This window comes from Cynocephalus volans, chromosome 2 (genome assembly GCF_027409185.1).
Source record: "Cynocephalus volans isolate mCynVol1 chromosome 2, mCynVol1.pri, whole genome shotgun sequence".
NCBI classification, from domain to species: domain Eukaryota; kingdom Metazoa; phylum Chordata; class Mammalia; order Dermoptera; family Cynocephalidae; genus Cynocephalus; species Cynocephalus volans.
This window is the reverse complement of record NC_084461.1, coordinates 16,326,477-16,332,476: the sequence shown is the minus strand read 5'-3', so window position 1 is coordinate 16,332,476 and position 6,000 is coordinate 16,326,477. Positions and strand designations below refer to the sequence as shown.

At 39.4% G+C, this 6,000-nt stretch overlaps 1 pseudogene; it reads right to left on the bottom strand.

Moving 5' to 3' along the window:
- Window positions 1-352: 352 nt before the first annotated feature.
- Window positions 353-6,000, bottom strand: part of LOC134370417 (TATA-box-binding protein-associated factor 11-like protein 11) — a 39,599-nt pseudogene continuing 33,951 nt past the window's right edge.

Genomic DNA, 6,000 nt, shown 5'->3' with positions numbered 1-6,000 from the left:
CTCCAATGTGAAACTGTCGTGATCTCCCGGAAGGGATTTCTCTCTCTGAGAGCAGCTGCCTGCCCATAGGACGCTCAAGATCCATGCACCTTTCCTCTTCCTACTAGGAAGAAACAGAAAAATGCCTCCACATGCCCTAAGAGATCCAAATACCTAGTCAAAGTGATTACAAACCAGGCTGCTGCCTTCACCCTGGTGAGGCCAATGTCAGAGTTTGAGAAAGACGTTAAAATCCTGGGTAAATCCAGGGTGCACTGAGATACGAAGCTCCAGGTCACAGAGATCACTCTTATAGGAAGACCAGAACCAGTACCTCTTCCTTCATGAACGGGCCTCCTATCTAGCCTTGGACCTAGAAGGACATGGATTTTTCATACTTGGTGATGGGAATGCAGCCCTTGGACTTTAACCTGCAGACAGCCTCCCTCAAGTGCTTGGGGTGCAGCAGAGGTGTTTATCCCAATGTCTCACACATGTCTAGGGCCTGTTCCACCACATTCCCAACAAAGACCTTGGCGATACCTGCCATGACACTGTGTTCTGAGACACCAACATGCCTGCGATGGACTGCGTCAGACTTTTAATGGATGCCTTTGGGAAAGTTGATCAGTGACATGGTTCATAGCAGGCCAGCTGCTCCTCAGAGAAGACAGCGGGATTGACATCTTCTGACCCTCCTCTTCATCCAGCCTCTGACTCATCTCTTTCTTTTGTTTGGTGTCTGTTTTCAATCTTTTGGCCACAGGAGGCAATAGGGATGAGACTTCTCTTTCACTTGCCATTGAATCAGAGACGTCCTGACTCCTGACCTGGCCTTCCCAATCCAGATCTGTGGGTTCTTCCAAGTCCCTATCTCAGTCCTCTGAGATTTCCATTGTTGTGGTTGGCTTCCAGGTCCCGGGGCTCTGTGGGTACCTCACCTGTGTCTGGTCACCTGTGTCAGTGGGTAACATACAAGCCTGGTCCATCAGGATGCTTGTAAACACAGGAGCTTGGGCCACGGTGGTTTCAAGGTACTGGAGTGACTGCTTCCTCTTCGTGAAATCTTACAGGGGGACACACAGGGTTGTCCCGGCTGTGGGGAGGTTGCTGTAAGGAAGGAGCTGGTCAAACACTGATTCAGGGTAGTGGCTGAATTCGGTGCTTTAGGGCTGTGAGACTAAGGCCCCCGTGGGCTTTCTGGGCCATTGGTGTGAGGATGCTCTCAGCTCCTGGCGGTTGTGCTCAGGTCCTGGCCATGTGGCTCCCTCAGTCTGCACAGCCAGCAGTGAGGGATCTCCCTCGCAGGCAGTCTCTCTCTGGCTAAAGATCTCTGTGACCTCAGGGAGGTTCAGTTTCTTATAAAGGGCTCAGGTGATTAGATCAGACCCACCCGGATAACAGCCATTGGATGTACCCAATCAGGGCCAGGAAAGCTGATCAAGTTCACAGGTTCTACCCACATAGGAGGGGAGGGGCAGATATAGGGTGTGCATCTCAGGGGTGGGAAATGTGGGGCATTTCAGAGTCTGCCTGCCACAGATATTTTTAAAGTTTACATTTCATGGTAATAAAATGTTTACAGTAAAAAAAGAGATATTTTATAAAGTTGCATGTTAGACAACTTAAAGTCTGAGCAAAAGACCCCAACTAATGAGGTAACTAGTCGTTTGTCTCGTGCTCTGAGGATGAACTGAGCTGGAAAGGGGAATGTGTAAATATTTATTTCAGTTTTTATGTTATATGTATACATGTGTATATCTGTTGCAGAGAAGCACAAAAAAGAGATCAATAAAACTATACCAAGCCTAAAAATATGTATCATACCAGGAGAAAATTATGTGGGGGAGAAGGGGTAAAAATTAGTTCAAAGAATAAAGCAGACACTATAAAATACCTAAATGTTAAGGAGCTTTTTGTATATTTTTAAATATTTGGTAGAAGATATGAAATGACTTGACGATGTTATTTAAATATTGAAACTATTTAAAAGAATGATATAACTATTTTATTTTAAAAAACAATATTTACAATACACCAAACATTTTTTACCACTGTTTAAACTTGTAATGAAAACCTATAAATGTCAACATAAAAATTTGGGAGGGATATAAAGATTTAAATATTTTTTAAATTGAAGACCAATGCCCTCCACAACTTATTTATACCATTAATAATTAACTGTATTCAAATTCTAAGCAACTTGCTTTCTTGGCATTTTTTTACTAATTCTGATTTTACTCCTACAAAATCAGAGATTCTGGGTTCTAACAAGAACTTCACAGCACCACTCTGCGTATAAAGATATTGTATCAAATAGTTGAAGCTTTATTTTAATTGGTTTTCTTTTTTTTTTTTATTGTATTGGCCTATAATCAACATTACATTAAATATTAAAGGATGATATTAATGTAATATTTATTAATTGGTCAGTGTTTAATAAGGGCTTCTTTGACTTGCCTCTGGTATTTGAGTGAATGCAAGACACAAGAGCAAAATCTAAAACTCGTGATGATACTTAAAAAACATTTGTTTAATATTAAAATTGCTGAAAATTAAGGGTAATCTAAATCACTTGAATTGCTGGAGCTTTGGGAAAAGAATTAAAAATAAAAATCATATTATAATGGTCTTCAAAAATACAGCTTAAAATTGAATCCGTAATAGTTAATTCGAAAATTCAAAGTTCTCAGGATTTATCATGTTTCGGTACTACATAACAAATTTCACTTAACTAACATGAGAGGGAATAGATTTGGCCCAAGAATACCTGTGAAATTCATGCATAATCCAAAACATTTTTTCTCCAATAAGATGTATTTACATCAGAGCCTTTGCAAGCCACACATGGTCTTTCCTTTTCAACCTTCAGTACTGACATTTACCATCACTGGAGGCATGGTAGGCAGGTTACAAGCAGAAAGAAACTACAAGCCAAAGGGTGAGAACTACCCATAAATTGAAAATTAAATCCTGATAAAAAAACAAACAAACACAGATTCCTAAGCTTTAGATAGTGATTAGCTATCCAGTTATCTCTCACTACACCTAAGGAGAGACTAAATTTGCCTAATCTTCTTATACTCCTCATTTTCCTGTTAAAAACTATGGTTCTTTACTGTAGGCAATGGTCTCTAAAATGAAGTGGGGGTGGGGAGGCCATATACCCTAGGAGGTATACAAAGTAATTGAGTCATAAAGAAAAAAATATTAAAATTTCTATTTATGTTTATTTTTATCTAAAAAGAAAGAATTAAACACTTACTAATGTTTAATATTGTCAATCTAAATAACAAACAGAGAGGCTTTCTAAAAGAATAATGAGTTTAATCCGGAAAAGGGCATTGCAATGTGTTTTAGTTGGTTTTGTGTTGCTATAAAAGAAATATCTGAGACTGGGTAATTTATAAAGGCTTATTTGGCTTATGATTCTGGGACAGCTGCATCTGGTACGGGCCTCAGGCTGCTTCTACTCATGGCAGAAAAGCAGCAGGCAGCTGGTGGGCAGCTGGTACAAGCAGATCACATGGCAAGAGAAAGAGAGAGAGAGAGAGAGGAGAGAGAGAGGGGAGACAGAGAGAGAGAGAGAGAGGAGAAAGAGAAGAGAAGGTGCCAGGGTCTTTTAAACAACAAGCTCTCACGGGAACTAATAGAGCGAGAACTCACTCATTAATCCCCCAGCTAGGGAGAGCATTAATCCATTCATGAGGGATCCACCCCCATGACTCAAACAGCTTCCAACACTGCCACATTGGGGATCAAATTTCCACATGAGTTTTGGCTGGGACGACACATCCAATCACCATCACCATGGGAACATGTGCTGTAGTAAACTACATGAGTAGTCAGGGAGGTAAAGGAAGACAAAGGCTTTTAAAGGAAAAGTGATAAAGGATTACATAATTGTCTAGGGATAATTATCCTTGGCAACAAGGATCAATAATGAGGGTGACTCCAGTCTGAGGCTGGACAGACAGTTGCTGGGCAGATGTCCTTGCAGAAGTATTTTTTATTAAGTTTGAGATGGCCTCTGTGCAAGGTTGTGACTCTGCAGAGTTCTTTGTGATAGTTCTTGTTATCAGGCATACGTGCTTGAGGTTTCTTCCCTTCGTGGCCTTCTCCAGCTCAATTTGTCAGGGTTTGTTTTCTTTAACACAAACAAGCCCATTTTGACTCTGATGACTTCCACAATATACAAAATAACAATAGCATGCGAATAAAGCTCATAAATACATAGATACATGTTGAGCTATTTTTAAATGTTTTACTGATAAAATATGTGATTTTAAAAATGGAAAGAGGCTCCTGGATTAACTCTCCAAAAATACAAACGTAAGAGATGCTAGAACCTAGAACCATCAACATTATCCTGCATGGATTAGATAGCAGTTCATAAAAACAATCACAGACAGGGAAGAACCAGCCCACATTGTACAGTGCTCCAGAGAAAAATTCCAGACACTTTGTATAACACATTTAGCTGCTTTCTAAGCCCCAATGTCAGGAAAATTTTTAAACTGCTGTTTTAAAAAGTGCTTTTCCTTTTTCACTAAAAAGTGGCATTTTTCTTTATCTCATTATATAATTCTTGCTCTAAAATCCCTTGTATTTTTTTAAACATTTCTTCTTTTTCTGTCTCATGCTTAATTAAAATTTTTAAAAAAGAAAATGTCATGACAGAACTGTCATTGTTATTTTGCAAAATGCTTCCAAAAGCATTCATTACAAACAGAGCCATCCTAGATGCAATTCACAGGGTGCTGGCAGAGGAAAGTGGAGAGACCATCACTCCCCAAGATGATAATATGTCATTAATTTTCAAATTAAAAATAAGAAAACTAAGAATTAGATGACTGTTTTCTGGATCCCTGCCATCTTCAGTTAAGACTACATACTCAAAAAACTATTTTTCAGCAAATTTTTATTGAACGTTTTTCTACATGCTTGGCATCATGGAGGAAATGGTGTAAATATGTATAAAATTCAAACTCTCCCTTCCTAGAAATAAAAGATCCAATATTTTAAAGTATTCTTATGAATTTTTCTGCTTTAGCCATGGTAGGGGAATTTCTTGACTGCTGTGGTCTTCAGAAAACCAATGTCTTAGTGGCCCTAAATCTGCTAAGCACAGTCCCAGACTTCTATTTCTTACTGGGTTTGTCCTGTTGTACCACTTTAATTATGGCACAGATATTTAATGTAGACACATAGTTGAAAATGTCCAAGATGTTCAGAGAACAAAAGCTTGTATTTTATTTTCACAGAATTTCTTGTTGGGTGTAAAATAGATATCAGCAGAAGTTAACTCTGGGATGACTCTAAAATGAATTTAGGGTTATAAAAACAACAACTCTGTGCTTATAAACAATTTTCATGCTTCCTTTTTTGCTGTGCTACCTACAGGAAGAAAACTCACAAGTTGGAAAAGAAAGATAAGTTCCCTTCGTGGCCGTCCATGGGGGTTATATAGACTGGGAAGACCCATTTCAACCTTCATTCCACCAGCTCTGAATAGGTCCCACTCTCCAGAGACCACCTCCATCTTTTAACTTTGGGATATGGAAAGATCAGGCCAGAAAAAAATAAAAGATGGAAAAATATATAAGGGAAAAACAGAAAAAAAAAGAAGGTACACTCTAGAGTAATTGGCATGTCCTTGGAGGCAGAGAAAGAATCAAACACAACTTTGCCCCTCCACCCTCTAATCCTTCCCTGTGCCAGCACTCTGCCTTCTCTGAGCCACCGCATGGAGCTCTCTGACAAGGCTGTGCAAGCTTTCTCCTGCCCTGTTCATCTTAAAACTCTCCTCCAGACCTCAGTAATGAGAATCAGCCGGGGAAGTATGGGTCTACAGGATTTATATGCTTCACTTGCTTTTAGCATCAGGCATGAGATCCAAGGAAGTGACAATCACAGCATACTCAAAAGCATATACATTTATTCCTAATAGCTTTCAGATTGACTCTAGGATGTATTTATCTTGGAGGGTTTGGTGTTTGGCTGTGTGTGTGTGTGTGTGTG